This window comes from Ruditapes philippinarum, unplaced genomic scaffold, assembly GCF_026571515.1.
Source record: "Ruditapes philippinarum isolate M1 unplaced genomic scaffold, ASM2657151v2 ctg7148_1_1_1_1, whole genome shotgun sequence".
Lineage (NCBI taxonomy): Eukaryota > Metazoa > Mollusca > Bivalvia > Venerida > Veneridae > Ruditapes > Ruditapes philippinarum.
In genome coordinates, this window is record NW_026865653.1 from 1,419 (window position 1) to 18,627 (window position 17,209).

At 33.7% G+C, this 17,209-nt stretch overlaps 1 long non-coding RNA gene across 1 annotated transcript; it reads left to right on the plus strand.

Annotated features, from left to right (window-relative positions):
- Positions 1–625: 625 nt before the first annotated feature.
- Positions 626–9,587, plus strand: LOC132729921 (uncharacterized). The gene is made up of 5 exons (XR_009625690.1): positions 626–1,219; positions 5,583–5,655; positions 5,719–5,901; positions 7,630–7,715; positions 9,380–9,587. It is a non-coding gene; the product is annotated as an uncharacterized LOC132729921 (long non-coding RNA).
- Positions 9,588–17,209: the final 7,622 nt, after the last annotated feature.

Below are 17,209 nucleotides of genomic sequence, written 5' to 3' on the forward strand. Positions count from 1 at the left end.
TAGCTACTGACTTAGTCAAGTATGCTTGTTCACGTAAGTATGTTTGTTTGTTTGATTGGGTTTTACGTCACACCGACACAGTATAGGTCATTTGGTGATGTTCCAGCTTTACTGGTGGAGGAAGACCTCAGGTGCCCCTCCGTGCATTCAGGCACGAACGGGCACCTGAGTAGAACCACCGAAGTTCCGTAAGCTAGCTCGATAGCTTCCTCACATGAAAGAATCCAGTCATTGTAGGGATTCGAACCCACAGCGGTGTGGGGCAAGTGGTTTGAAGTCAACGACCTAAACCACTCAGCCACGGACGCCCCATGTAAGTATGTAAAATAAACTAAAAGATGAATACTGAAATGTGTAGATTGACTTCACAATTTGAACTTTTTAAGAGTTTTGTTATTTCTGTTCATTTTTTTTACATTGTAAAGTCAATGAATTGCACACAATTTATTGCAAGTTTGTAAAATCACTCACAACTTTAAACTTCATAGTTACTATACACCGAGTGATGATGTACATGTAATTTATTTTTTACGGATGAAATAAAGTTGCACCATGTATAGTTTATATAGTCATGTTGTTATTGTTGAGCATTATTTTTGGTTTTGGTTTTTCTTTTACAAAAAAACTTATATTTACAAGATTTAGTTTGTATATTTATTTACAGTGCAAGGGAGGCAACTTAAATTTTGATTTTTTTGACCAGCTGGCCCAATAAGTAGATGTTTAAATTTGTATAAAGTGATTTGTATTCAAAGAATTTATTTTTTATTGAAGAAATCAGTTTTTCATTGTTGTAGAAAGTTAGTTAAATTAACATAAAATTTAGTTATTCTTAGTTTAGAACAGTTATAAATAATTTGTGAATAATTATATAAATTTGATACTACATGTAAATGTAAAAAAGATTAAGTGAACATTTATAAACATTGTGCTTGTGGGTTTTGGTCATTAACATTAATATATAATTACAACTCTTCCTTTTATTTTATCATTAAAGATGTTACATGAAACAAATCCCTTACAAGATTATATCAAAAGTATAAAAAATATGTAAAAAATATGTGTACATAATCTATTACTTGACTTCAGGATTGAGAAGGAGAAGTTACATATACATGTATAATCAGTGGAAGGGAGACAACTCATATTTTGATCCCTTGACCAACTATTCAGACATATTTTATAATCCATGTTATTATGAAATGTGAAGAAAGTACAGGTAAGAATTTATCACACTTCAAATAACGGGAGACATTAATTGACTGTTGATTTTTTATCTATCCAGACATTAGAAATAGCATGTTGTCTGTTTTGAACCCAGTAAACAATATTCAAATATTTATATAATAGGATAATTTGCAGGGCTTTCAGGTTTCAAGTTGTGATAATGTTGTACAGGCAATTTTGTTTATTTCATTTCATGATTTGACATTATCCATCAACAAGTTTCTACCAAACAAAACAAAACTGGGTAAAGTACAATGTGCTGAAATTGTGATAACTTTGCAGCAATATAAGTGTGGCCGTTAAACGTTATCTGTAATAATTCAATGCTTAAAATGATCTTCAACAATGTTTTTGTTTCAATTTTAAGAAATTTTCTAAAACTTTGGGCCATCCTTAAAAAAATGTTTGTTTGCAGTAACCCGACCCAGAATTTTCAAGGTGGGTAGGTAGGTCGATTTTTTTTTTTTTTTTTTTTTTTAGCTCACCTGTCACAAAGTGACAGGGTGAGCTTTTGTGATCGCTTTTCGTCCGGCGTCCGTCCGTCCGCCGTCCGTCCGTCGTCCGTCCGTAAACTTTTACTTTAAATGACATCTCCTCATAAACCACTAAGCCAATTTCATCCAAACTTCACAGGAATGTTCCTTTGGTGGTCAACTTTAAAAATTGTTCAAAGAATTTAATTCCATGCAAAACTCTGGTTGCCATGGCAACCGAAAGAAAAAACTTTAAATATCTTCTTTTAAAAACCATAAGAGCTAGAGCTTAGATATTTGGCATGAAACATCTTCTAGTGAGTGTCTACCAAGTTTGTTCAAATAAAAGCCCTGGGGTCAAAATTGGCCCCGCCCCGGGGGGGTCATTGATTTTCCCTATATGCATATAGTAAAAACTTAAAAAATCTTCTTTTAAAGAACCCAAAGAGCTAGAGCTAAGATATTTAGCATGAAACATGTTCTAATGGGTGTCTACCAAGTTTGTTAAAATAAAAGCCCTGGGTGAAAATTGGCCCCGCCCCGGGGGTCATTGATTTTCCCTATATGCATATAGTAAAAACTTAAAAATCTTCTTTTTAAAGAACTCAAAGAGCTAGAGCTAAGATATTTGGCATGAAACATCTTCTAGTGTTGTGTCTACCAAGTTGTTCAAATAAAAGCCCTGGGGTGAAAATTGGCCCCGCCCCGGGGGTCATTGATTTTCCCTATATGCATATAGTAAAAACTTAAAAAAAATCTTCTTTTAAAGAACTCAAAGAGCTAGAGCTTAGATATTTGGCAAATGAAACATCTTCTAGTGAGTGTCTACCAAGTTTGTTCATATAAAAGCCCTGGGGTCAAAATTGGCCCCGCCCGGGGGGTCATTGATTTTCCCTATATGCATATAGTAAAAACTTAAAAAAATCTTCTTTTAAAGAAACCAAAGAGCTAGAGCTAAGATATTTAGCATGAAACATGTTTCTAATGGGTGTCTACCAAGTTTGTTCAAATAAAAAGCCCTGGGGTGAAAATTGGCCCCGCCCCGGGGGGTCATTGATTTTCCTATATGCATATAGTAAAAAACTTAAAAATCTTCTTTTAAAGAACTGAAAGAGCTAGGCTAAGATATTGAGCATCAAAACATGTTCTAATAGGTGTTCTACCAAGTTTGTTCAAATACAAGCCCAGGGGTCAAATTGGCCCCGCCCCGGGGGTCATTGATTTTCTTTATATGTGTTATAGCAAAAACTTTAAAATCTTCTTTGAAAAAACCCAAATAGCTAGAGTTTAGATATTAAGCATGAAACATCTTCTAGTAAGTGTCTACAAAGTTTGTTCAAATAAAAGCCCTCGGGTCAAAACTGGCCCGGCCCCAGGGGTGTCATTGTTTTTAACTATATGTGTATAGTAAAAACTTTTAAAAAATCTTCTTTTAAAAAGCCCAATGAGCTAGAGCTTAAATGTTTAGCATGAAAAACATCTTCTTATGGGTGTCTACCAAGTATGTGCAAATAATAAAAGCCCTTGGGTTAAATTGGCTCTGCAACGTTGGAGGGGTGGGGTTGGGGGGGGGCCTATATACAGGTGAGCGCACCTCAGGGCCATCATGGCCCTCTTGTTTATTGAACTGTACTCCCAAATGAACATGGAATTTCAAAAATGCTGGACGAGTATATGCTTGCTAATCTGGTAACAATTAATAAATTGATAACTGAATTCTTATTTAATAAGAACTACATTTTATTTCTTTGAATTAACCTTTAAAGAACGAAAAGAAAGCACAAGGCATAATTTTTCTGATTAAAAATAAAAAATTTATTCAGACCATGAATAAAAAATTTTGAGTAGGGGCAAATTTTGTGAGTCGGTCGCTTTACTGCAAACAAACATTTTTTAGCTCACCTGTCACAAAGTGACAGGGTGAGCTTTTGTGATCGCTTTTCGTCCGGCGTCCGTCCGTCCGTCGTCCGTCCGTCCGTCCGTAAACTTTTACTTTAAATGACATCTCCTCATAAACCACTAAGCCAATTTCATCCAAACTTCACAGGAATACTTTAATTCCATGCAGAACTCTGGTTGCCATGGCAACCGAAAGAAAAAACTTTAAATATCTTCTTTTAAAAAACCATAAGAGCTAGAGCTTAGATATTTGGCATGAAACATCTTCTAGTGAGTGTCTACCAAGTTTGTTCAAATAAAAGCCCTGGGGTCAAAATTGGCCCCGCCACGGGGGGTCATTGATTTTCCCCTATATGCATATAGTAAAAAATTAAAAAATCTTCTTTTAAAGAACCCAAAGAGCTAGAGCTAAGATATTTAGCATGAAACATGTTCTAATGGGTGTCTACCAAGTTTGTTCAAATAAAAGCCCTGGGGTGAAAATTGGCCCCGCCCCGGGGGTCATTGATTTTCCCTATATGCATAAAGTAAAAACTTAAAAAATCTTCTTTTAAAGAACTCAAAGAGCTAGAGCTTAGATATTTGGCATGAAACATCTTCTAGTGAGTGTCTACCAAGTTTGTTCAAATAAAAGCCCTGGGGTCAAAATTGGCCCCGCCCCGGGGGGTCATTGATTTTCCCTATATGCAATATAGTAAAAACTTAAAAAAATCTTCTTTTAAAGAACCCAAAGAGCTAGAGCTAAGATATTTAGCATGAAAACATGTTCAAATGGGTGTCTACCAAGTTTGTTCAAAATAAAAGCCCTGGGGTGAAAATTGGCCCCGCCCCGGGGGTCATTGATTTTCCCTATATGCATATTGTAAAAAACTTAAAAAATCTTCTTTTAAAGAACTCAAAGAGCTAGAGCTTAGATATTTGGCATGAAACATCTTCTAGTGTGTGTCTACCAAGTTTGTTCAAATAAAAGCCCTAGGGTCAAAATTGGCTCCGCCCCGGGGGTCATTGATTTTCCCTATATGCATATAGTAAAAACTTAAAAAATCTTCTTTTAAAGAACCCAAAGAGCTAGAGCTAAGATATTTAGCATGAAACATGTTCTATTGGGTGTCTACCAAGTTTGTTCAAATAAAAGCCCTTGGGTGAAAATTGGCCCCGCCCCGGGGGGTCATTGAGTTTCCCTATATGCATATAGTAAAAACTTAAAAAATCTTCTTTTAAAGAACTCAAAGAGCTATGGCTAAGATATTGAGCATCAAACATGTTCTAATAGGTGTCTACCAAGTTTGTTCAAATACAAGGCCAGGGGTCAAAATTGGCCCCGCCCCGGGGTCATTGATTTTCTTTATATGTGTTTAGCAAAAACTTAAATCTTCTTTGAAAAAACCCAAATAGCTAGAGTTTAGATATTAAGCATGAAACATCTTCTAGTAAGTGTCTACAAAGTTTGTTCAAATAAAAGCCCTGGGGTCAAAACTGGCCCGGCCCCAGGGGTGTCATTGTTTTTAACTATATGTGTATAGTAAAAACTTTAAAAAAAATCTTTTTTTTTAAAAAGCCCAATGAGCTAGAGCTTAAATGTTTAGCATGAAACATCTTCTTATGGGTGTCTACCAAGTTTGTGCAAATAAAAGCCCTTGGGTTAAATTGGCTCTGCAACTTTGGGGGGGGGGGGATGGGGGTTGGGGGGCCTATATACAGGTGAGCGACCTCAGGGCCATTCATGGCCCTCTTGTTTAAGGATGGCCTTGTTATTAAACTGATGTATTTAGTTGGACATTCAATAGAGAGAGAGCATCAGATTATTTATCCAGTGGCCCTTAGTTCAATCCTCGGGCAAAGTTCCTGCTACTATACCTATTAAACAATTCATGGTACAAAATTTGGCCAATATATTAATAATATAGTCATTTTTCTTCTGTGGTATTTCTTTAAAACATCTGATTCTGTATTTACCCATTTCTTCATTAAGTATTATTACAGTTTCCGATGGCATTTTTCAGACAGAAATTTGTGTTGGAATGATGGCGATCTCTTCTATCAGTAACAGAATGAGGTAAAAGCAATATTTGATTTGAAAATGCATGAATTTTTACAAAATACTGTTTCACTCCTGCAGAAGTGACCAGCGATCAGGTTCGAGTGTTCCAGCAATCTGTGTTCTAGCGATCCGAGGTACAACAATATACATGTATAATACATAGGAAGTTGGCAAAGACTGGGCAATGAGGTCGAGCCAAGGGAGGTATTCAAGCGATTCAAGGACAAGCTAACAAAGTTCAACTGTAAATATGTAATTTAGGTAATTTGCAAAAATGTTATACTATGTTGTAAATCTTCATGATAGTGTTTAAGTTACAATATATAATTTCAAGGAAGTGGATACAGTTTTCATGTTTTAAGAAAGATTAACAGAGTTTTTCATAACTGAAATAAATTTATCAGTATAAAGGTAGATTCATAACTTAAACAAAAGCTGTTTATTTACAGTAAATTTCTGTAAGGTACTATTGCTATCATTTAAAGGAACTCCACTTAGGTTTATAAGCTTAAAAACATAAAATTTTATTTCTTCACATAGATAAACATGAGCACTTGAAACAGAAATATTAATAAAATATAACCAAGAAATACACAAGAAATTTATTGAAAATGATGTTTGTACTAATTCTCAGTTCAATTCGAATTTTGGGTCATTTTTCACTATTATAATAATTATTCTAGAAAAACGGAGCAAGCTAAAGATCTGAAATTTCGCACACAAGTTATTAGTTTAGATCTACATCAAATGGAGTATTAATCTCAAAAAAATATTTCCAGTCCCATCATGTCAAAAAACCTCAGTGGAGTCCCTTTAATAAGTAAGTCATATATTATATGTTTTTCCTTGTAGCAGCTGTAATTAAGAAGCATTACTTAATTTATAATGGAAAGTTCAGTGCTGCTTACCTGCAACAAAGTGACATGGTGAGCTTTTGTGATCGCTTTTCGTCCGGCGTCCTTGCTCCGTCCGGTGTCCGTCCGTAAACTTTTACTTTAAACAACATCTCCTCATAAACTGCTCTACCAATTTTATCCAAACTTCACAAGAATGTACCTTGGGTAGTGAACTTTAAAATCTTTTCAAAGAATTTAGTTCCATGCAGAAGTCTGGTTGCCATGGCAACCGAAAGAAAAAACTTAAAAATCTTCTTTAAAAAAACAGAAAGAGCTAGAGCTGAAATATTTGGCATGAAACATCATCTAGTCAAAGTCTACCAAGTTTGTTCAAATAAAAGCCCTGAGGTCAAAATTGGCCCCGCCCCAGGGGCGTCATTGTTTTTCCCTTTATGTATATAGTAAAACTTAAAAAGTCTTCTTTGAAAAATCCCAAAGAGCTAGAGCTAAGATATTTAGCATGAAACATCTTCTAATTGGTGTCTACCAAGTTTGTTCAATCCAATTTCAAATAATGGCCCTGGGGTTAAAATTGGCCCGTCCCAGGGTCATTGATTTTCCTTATGTGTATAGTTTTGCAAATGACTATGAAAAAGACTCCATTAAAGGAATATTCAGGCAAAATAAAGACAAAAATATTAAAATGATCTTATGTACTCAAATCACACTAAAATGACTTTTCTTGAAGTTTCTATATATGTGTATATTGAAAAACTTTGTGGAAAAATGAGATTTTGACCTTAATTAATATATATTCTGTATGTTATCTTTATTATTTTGACTTTTTACAATAGTTTGTCTGTAATGGTAATGTTCTTTCAATAATAATTCTGTATGACTCTTGTTTATTAATTGAAACGTTGAAGTGATAGATATATTGTTGCAAAATTGAAATAAACTTAATAATAAATATGTGAATATAAATGTGGTCACTCAACACTGTTAATGAAAATTGATTATTAGCTGGTGACAATGCTTTTTCTTAAATGGTCAGATTGGTTTAAAATGATTATTACATTAGACAGGCCACGTTACGAAGTATCAAGTGAGTTGCTATGGAAAAGAATATTTATAACATACTGGAATATTTCAGTTATTTCATGAAGGAAAGCTGACTGGTACCAAAATTGCCCATTTGAAAGCAAAGTACACAGAGTTTTTACATGAAATACTTAAAAAGTAAGTAAGTAACTAAATTAATTTGTCACACTTTTGCTGTTTCTGAACATGCATTTTAGCAGATAATCTACAATGTACAAATTGTAAATTATTTTTTCCATAAACAAACAGCTATTAATATGTAACATGTTTTATTTTAACCATCTATACAGAAAAATTGCATTAATTGTTTTGTTACCTTAATTTGAAAAAATTGTTTACCCAGAGATTGACTGTAAGATATGAAATTATCATCCGTTAAATCCATTTCAATATTACATTTTTAGCTCGACTATTCGCAGAATAATCGAGCTAATGCAGTCACCCATTTGTCGGCGTCGGCGTCGGCGTCCCTGTGGTTAAGTTTTTGTATGTAAGCTGGTATCTCCATAACTACTGAAGGGAATGGATTGAAACTTCACACTCTTGTTCTCTGTGATTATCTAAGATGATTGGCACAAGTCCCATAACTCTGATTTGCTTTTTTTCATAATTATGCCCCTTTTTCGACTTAGAAATTCTTGGTTAAGTTTTTGTATGTAAGCTGGTATCTCCATAACTACTGAAGGGAATGTATTGAAACTTCACACACTTGTTCTCTGTGATTATCTAAGATGATTGGCACAAGTCCCATAACTCTGGTTTGCTTTTTTTCATAATTATGCCCCTTTTTCGACTTAGAAATTCTTGGTTAAGTTTTTGTATGTAAGCTGGTATCTCCATAACTACTGAAGGGAATGGATTGAAACTTCACACACTTGTTCTCTGTGATTATCGAAGATGATTGGCACAAGTCCCATAACTCTGATTTGCTTTTTTTCATAATTATGCCCCTTTTTTCGACTTAGAAATTCTTGGTTAAGTTTTTGTATGTAAGCTGGTATCTCCATAACTACTGAAGGGAATGGATTGAAACTTCACACACTTGTTCTCTGTGATTATCTAAGATGATTGGCACAAGTCCCATAACTCTGATTTGCTTTTTTTCATAATTATGCCCCTTTTTCGACTTAGAAATTCTTGGTTAAGTTTTTGTATGTAAGCTTGTATCTCCATAACTACTGAAGGGAATGGATTGAAACTTCACACACTTGTTCTCTGTGATTATCTAAGATGATTGGCACAAGTCCCATAACTCTGATTTGCTTTTTTTCATAATTATGCCCCTTTTTCGACTTAGAAATTCTTGGTTAAGTTTTTGTATGTAAGCTGGTATCTCCATAACTACTGAAGGGAATGGATTGAAACTTCACACACTTGTTCTCTGTGATTATCTAAGATAATTGGCACAAGTCCCATAACTCTGATTTGCTTTTTTACATATTTATGCCCCTTTTTCGACTCATGAATTCTTGGTTAAGTGTTTGCATATAAGCTTGTATCTCCATAACTACTGAAGGGAATGTATTGAAACTTGAAGAGTTTGTACCTTTTCGGACAATTTTATGTATTCATATAGGTAAGCATTATTATACTCAATGAAACACCCTTGTGACAAATTTTCGAATAGTCGAGCGTTACTGTCCTCCGACAGTTCTTGTTGAATTTCTTCTTCATATAAACAATGAAATGAATTAAATTTCAGCAATATTGATACTGAATTTATCTTTTAACTGAATTTGATATGGTTTTCAAAGAATTAATGTTTAATGTATAATACTGATTTCAATGCCTTATTTTTTCAGTACCCGGGAGAATGAGACTTGTTTGTTGTCTCAGACAAAAGAATGCTCTGCTGAACTTGATCGTCAATGTATAGAGTTAGAGAAAGCTGACAATTTTACCAATGGTTCAAACACAGAGGTTTTAAAGATGAGACAACAACTGTTTAAGTATAACAATGACTTGAAACAAACGCAAGAAAGGCAGTACCAGCTGGAATATCAAATAGAAATGTAAGTTTGTTTTCTTTCTTTCTTGAAAAATAATTACATGTAATGTAGTAAGTAAAATTTGGTTTAAACTTTTCTGAAGTTTTATATCTCATTTATTATTCTGCCATTTGTTACTCTCTGTTATCAACCATTTGTTATCTTTTACTTGTTATCTTCCTTTTTATACCCCCAAAAACGAAGTTTGGGGGGGTATATAGGAGTCACCCGGTGGTCGGTCGGTCGGTTGGTCGGTCGGTCCAGACGTCCGTTGCATTTTCCTTGTCCGGACCATAACTTGAAGACTAATGGTTGGAATTCAATATAACTACATACAATGGTCAAGCACATTGAGAGGAAGTGCAGTACACAAGAACCATAACTCTATCTTGACTAATTACAGAGTTATTGCCCTTTGTTACTTTTCCTTGTCCGGGGCATAACTTAAAAACTACTGGTTGGAATTCAAAACAACTTCATACAATTGTCAAACACATTAAGGGGAAGTGCAGTGCACAAGAACCATAACTCTATCTAAAGTAATTACAGAGTTATTGCCCTTTGTTACTTTTCCATTGCTTTTTTTTGTCCGGACCACAACTTGAAGACTAATGGTTGGAATTCAATATAACTACATACAGTGGTCAAGCACATTGAGAGGAAGTGCAGTGCACAAGAACCATAACTCTATCTTGACTAATTACAGAGTTATTGCCCTTTGTTACTTTTCCTTGTCCGGGCCATAACTTGAAAATTACTTGTTGGAATTCAAAACAACTTCATACAATTGTCAAACACAATAAGGGGAAGTGCAGTGCACAAGAACCATAACTCTATCTAAAGTAATTACAGAGTTATTGCCCTTTGTTACTTTTCCATTGATTTTTTTGTCCGGACCATAACTGGAAGACTAATAATTTGAATTCAATATAACTACATACAATGGTCAAGCACATTAAGAGGAAGTGCAGTGCACAAGAACCATAACTCTATCTTGACTAATTACAGAGTTATTGCCCTTTGTTGCTTTTCCTTGTCCGGGGCATAACTTGAAAATTATTTGTTGGAATTCAAAACAACTTCATACAATTGTCAAACACAATACGAGGAAGTGCAGTGCATAAGAACCATAACTCTATCTAAAGTAATTACAGAGTTATTGCCCTTTGTTACTTTTCCATTGATTTTTTGTCCGGACCATAACTGGAAGACTAATGGTTGGAATTCAATATAACTACATACAATGGTCAAGCACATTGAGAGGAAGTGCAGTGCATAAGAACCATAACTCTATCTTGACTAATTACAGAGTTATTGCCCTTTGTTACTTTTCCTTGTCCGGGGCATAACTTGAAAACTACTGGTTGGAATTCAAAACAACTTCATACAATTGTCAAACACAATAAGGGGAAGTGCAGTGCACAAGAACCATAACTCTATCTAAAGTAATTACAGAGTTATTGCCCTTTGTTACTTTTCCATTGCCTTTTTTGTCCGGACTATAACTTGAAGACTAATGGTTGGAATTCAATATACGAGGGCTGTTCAAAAAGTTCGTGGACTGTGGCTCTACTGTTCACATTTTTTAATTTGCGTATATGATTTTACAAGAGCCATATATGAAAATATGTCCTTAATAAACAATGAAAAAATCAATACAATATGTTTACAAATAAAAAATCTGTGACAGTTACAAATCACAAGGGGCGCACAATCCGGCGCACGCTGATGATGAAACAAAATGACGTTCGTGACGTCGCAATATAAATGAAACATTTTACCAGCGTCATTGTTTCTGAAAGTACTCTTTTAAGTGTTCAATATCTGCGGATCATATACCAAAACCATTTTTCTGTTTGCGATGATGACCCGAGATATAAAGTGGTCATCTATTCGCTCCATTCCCCGTATAAAGGTCCGAGTACCGCATACTTTCCGCTCTTTATCGGGATTTTTGGGTAATTTAGACACTAAACGGACAGTGTTATTAAGTTAATTCAATTGTTGATTGATAGTATCAATTTGAAACCGCCCTCGTCCGATCTTTAAACAATATGATTATCGATGATAAAGAAAATATTTTATCAACTGACAATTATTCTATGCGGTAAATCTACTGAACACCGGCTAGCATTAATTATCAAACGGACCAGGGTAAATACAGGAAATACAAATAATAACTACAAGTATTTATTGTAAAAACGCATATATCCTGATGAATGAAATAAAATATTATTTTAATTCAATTGTTTTTTTTCAGAATTGAATGCATAGACCCGATGCAGAAATTAAACATGTTGGACATCTCGCAAAACTGTCATAATGTCTGAAATTCTGTAGATCTTTTGCAATTGACGTTACAAACGTCCCAACAATTTGCGCTAAAATTACTCGTCGCCCTTTCTGTCTGTGAGCATGTATTTGCCGTATTTGAATCGCTTGCGCGACCTGAAACCAAGAGACTTGCTCAAAAACTCATTGTTTTTCGTTAATTTAATAACCTCATAAAATATAAAGGAGTATACCACATTTATTGGTAAAAATTTCCGAAAGAGCGAATTTCTAGTTTTTAAACGGGGTTAATACTTCCCAACTTACCAGTCTGTCTACTGCCGCTCAAAACCTGTTTGTTCACCTATTCAACGTCATAACGACGCCAAAAGTCAGATTTATGTCATTTAAATATTAATAGATGATTACTTGTATTTAGCTTCATAAAACAATCATTTAATTTGTTTTAACATTTGTTTATATTTAAACATTATATGAGAATTTCGGCGTGCGCCGATGTTGCGTTGCCATGGTTATTAAAGTGCACATAACTCGTAAAGGAAATAAAAGTTAACAATAGAAGTAAATCTTACTTTTGAAAATAAAGACACTCGTTCGATTCATATCCATTAAGGGTGTTTTTATGAACCAAGTAAAAAAAGACAGCAAAAATCCACGAACTTTTTGAACATACCTCGTAACTTCATACAATGGTCAAGCACATTGAGAGAAAGTGCAGTGCACAAGAACCATAACTACATCATGACTAATTACAGAGTTATTGCCCTTTGTTACTTTTCCTTGTCCAGAGCATAACTTGAAAACTACTGTTTGGAATTCAATACAACTTCATACAGTTGTCAAGGACATTAAAAGGAAGTTCAGTGTACAAGAGCCATAACTCCATTGTGACAAAATACAGAGTTACTGCCCTTTGATACTTTTCCTTGTCAGGAGCATAACTTAAAACGTACTGGTTGGAATTCAAAACAACTTCATACAATTGCCAAGCACAATAAGAGGAAGTGCAGTGCACAAGAACGATAATTCTATCTTCAGTATTTATAGAGTTATTGCCCTTTGTTCCTTTTCTTTGTATTTCTGGACTTATTACAGAGTAATTCAATTAAACTTCATCAATGGCCAACCACACTGAAAGGAAATGCAACATATAAGAACCACAACTATCTTTAATTGCCCACAACCATAACTCTATATTTCAATTCTTTTACAATGTATTCTGTTACAAGTAACATCCTCATATCCGAAGCAGTCTTGTGGGGGTATTAATCACATTTAGTGATAGTTCTAGTTTTATTAGCTCACCTGTCACAAAGTGACAGGGTGAGCTTTTGTGATCGCTTTTCGTCCGGCGTCCGGCCGGCCGTCCGGCGTCCGTCCGTAAACTTTTGCTTTAAATGACATCTCCTCATAAACTACTGAGCCAATTTCATCCAAACTTCGCCAAAAATAGGCACCTCATCAACAGTATATACATCAAAACTTATAATAAGAATAATCACATTAAAATATTACATTTTCTAAGTGACTATATAAGTTAACAAATTATTATCATCGGATAAAGAACTATCCCTTGCTACGTAATAGCAGTAGACGTTATAGTCCAACATGGCCGACATGGAAAAGTGCATCACAATTTATCATAAATATACAATGTTTGCAATTAAATTCCGATGGATTGATAACGTAGATTTACATATGAATTGTGGCTGCATCATATACAACCAAACTTAAACATCTTTAGTGTGAAATAAAGGAATTAACTATTTTGACAGTAGTCACGAACACAGATTAAACACGCAGGATTCTACCAGCACATTTATTCCAGAGATCTGTAGTTACAGCTAACCGAGGTTGAACTATTATCATGTATTGTATTATATCTTACATCTGACATATGTCTGAAGGTTTTCCAGCTTACATACATCGGTCGAATGTTAAATACGTTCCCATAATTTTTTTGTTAGTACATCAGTTTGTCGAAAATGTCATTTCTTCTTAATCTTAAGAAATATTGTCGTAATAAATACATTACATTCAAATGAGTAATACTCACAGTACACTAGGGCTGTCATTGATGGAAAATTTTGCATTGATATTTCAAGAGACAAATATCGACAATATATCGACTAAGACAGTAGATACAATGAAAAACATTTAAATATGTGTTATAAATTGGGATCATGGTGTTATGCATGCTTTTATTAGACATTTCAAATACTACAAACTAACAGAAAGTTTTTTTTTTTCTATTATTTCTTTTTACTGGCATTTGAAAACTGAGTTTATATAGTTACATGTAGAGTAAGCTGATGTTCACTTGGAAAAAAGTTATTTATTTCACATGGTATTTTTCTTTGTATTGTAACTTAACACGGCAAATAAACAATATTATTATAACAAACAAATTGGTAACAACACCTCTAATTTTGTATCAATTAACCTTAATTGCTTTATCACAATCACAAGGTGTTGAAAACATGTGACGCCAACTATCACTAATTTAGAACATGTTAACCCACAACTTTTGTTGTCTTATTGTGTTTTTACCGAGATGTGATTTACACTATATTTCTGCAGAAGTGACCAGCGATCAGGTTCGAGTGTTCCAGCAATCTGTGTTCTAGTGATCCGAGGTACAACAATATATAATACATAGAAAGTTGGCAAAGACTGGGCAATGAGGTCAAGCCAAGGGAGGTATTCAAGCTATCCAAGGACAAGCTGACAAAGTTCAACTGTAAATATGTAATTTAGGTAATTTGCAAAAATGTTATACTATGTTGTAAATCTTCATGATAGTGTTTAAGTTACAATATATAATTTCAAGGAAGTGGATACAGTTTTCATGTTTTAAGAAAGATTAACAGAGTTTTTCATAACTGAAATAAATTTATCAGTATAAAGGTAGATTCATAACTTAAACAAAAGCTGTTTATTTACAGTAAATTTCTGTAAGGTACTATTGCTATCATTTAAAGGAACTCCACTTAGGTTTATAAGCTTAAAAACATCAAATTTTATTTCTTCACATAGATAAACATGAGCACTTGAAACAGAAATATTAATAAAATATAACCAAGAAATACACAAGAAATTTATTGAAAAATGATGTTTGTACTAATTCTCAGTTCAATTCGAATTTTGGGTCATTTTTTCACTATTATAATAATTATTCTAGAAAAACGGAGCAAGCTAAAGATCTGAAATTTTCGCACACAAGTTATTAGTTTAGATCTACATCAAATGGAGTATTAATCTCAAAAAAATATTTCCAGTCCCATCATGTCAAAAAACCTCAGTGGAGTCCCTTTAATAAGTAAGTCATATATTATATGTTTTTCCTTGTAGCAGCTGTAATTAAGAAGCATTACTTAATTTATAATGGAAAGTTCAGTGCTGCTTACCTGCAACAAAGTGACATGGTGAGCTTTTGTGATCGCTTTTCGTCCGGCGTCCTTGCTCCGTCCGGTGTCCGTCCGTAAACTTTTACTTTAAACAACATCTCCTCATGAACTGCTCTACCAATTTATATCCAAACTTCACAAGAATGTACCTTGGGTAGTGAACTTAAAATCTTTTCAAAGAATTTAGTTCCATGCAGAAGTCTGGTTGCCATGGCAACCGAAAGAAAAAACTTAAAAATCTTCTTTAAAAAAACAGAAAGAGCTAGAGCTGAAATATTTGGCATGAAACATCATCAAGTCAAAGTCTACCAAGTTTGTTCAAATAAAAGCCCTGAGGTCAAAATTGGCCCCGCCCCAGGGGCGTCATTGTTTTTCCCTTTATGTATATAGTAAAACTTAAAAAGTCTTCTTTGAAAAATCCCAAAGAGCTAGAGCTAAGATATTTAGCATGAAACATCTTCTAATTGGTGTCTACCAAGTTTGTTCAATCCAATTTCAAATAATGGCCCTTGGGTTAAAATTGGTCCGTCCCAGGGTCATTGATTTTCCTTATGTGTATAGTTTTGCAAATGACTATGAAAAAGACTCCATTAAAGGAATATTCAGGCAAAATAAAGACAAAAATATTAAAATGATCTTATGTACTCAAATCACACTAAAATGACTTTTCTTGAAGTTTCTATATATGTGTATATTGAAAAACTTTGTGGAAAAATGAGATTTTGACCTTAATTAAGATATATTCTGTATGTTATCTTTATTATTTTGACTTTTTACAATAGTTTGTCTGTAATGGTAATGTTCTTTCAATAATAATACTGTATGACTCTTGTTTATTAATTGAAACGTTGAAGTGATAGATATATTGTTGCAAAATTGAAATAAACTTAATAATAAATATGTGAATATAAATGTGCTCACTCAACACTGTTAATGAAAATTTATTATTATTAGCTGGGGACAATGCTTTTTCTTAAAATGGTCAGATTGGTTTAAAATGATTATTACATTAGACAGGCCACGTTACAAAGTATCAAGTGAGTTGCTATGGAAAAGAATATTTATAACATACTGGAATATTTCAGTTATTTCATGAAGGAAAGCTGACTGGTACCAAAATTGCCCATTTGAAAGCAAAAGTACACAGAGTTTTTACATGAAATACTTAAAAAGTAAGTAAGTAACTAAATTAATTTGTCACACTTTTGCTGTTTCTGAACATTCATTTTAGCAGATAATCTACAATGTACAAATTGTAAATTATTTTTTCCATAAACAAACAGCTATTAATATGTAACATGTTTTATTTTAACCATCTATACAGAAAAATTGCATTAATTGTTTGTTACCTTAATTTGAAAAAATTGTTTACCCACAGATTGCCTGTAAGATATGAAATTATCATCCGTTAAATCCATTTCAATATTACATTTTTGAATTTCTTCTTCATATAAACAATGAAATGAATTAAATTTCAGCAATATTGATACTGAATTTATCTTTTAACTGAATTTGATATGGTTTTCAAAGAATTAATGTTTAATGTATAATACTGATTTCAATGCCTTATTTTTTCAGTACCCGGGAGAATGAGACTTGTTTATTGTCTCAGACAAAAGAATGCTCTGCTGAACTTGATCGTCAATGTATAGAGTTAGAGAAAGCTGATATTTTACCAATGGTTCAAATACAGAGGTTTCAAAGATGAGACAACAACTGTTAAAGTATAACAATGACTTGAAACAAGCACAAGAAAGGCAGTACGAGCTAGAATATCAAATAGACAATAGGTAACTGTTCTTTCTCTTTGATGTCATTTATTCTGTAATGCTTTTATGTGGCTGTTTTCTTTTGTTTGGCTAAAAAGAACAATAGAGAGAACAAGAGAGTCTAAGCCACATTATTACTCTACTGTTAGAATGTCCATCTGTCCGTAGCAATTTGG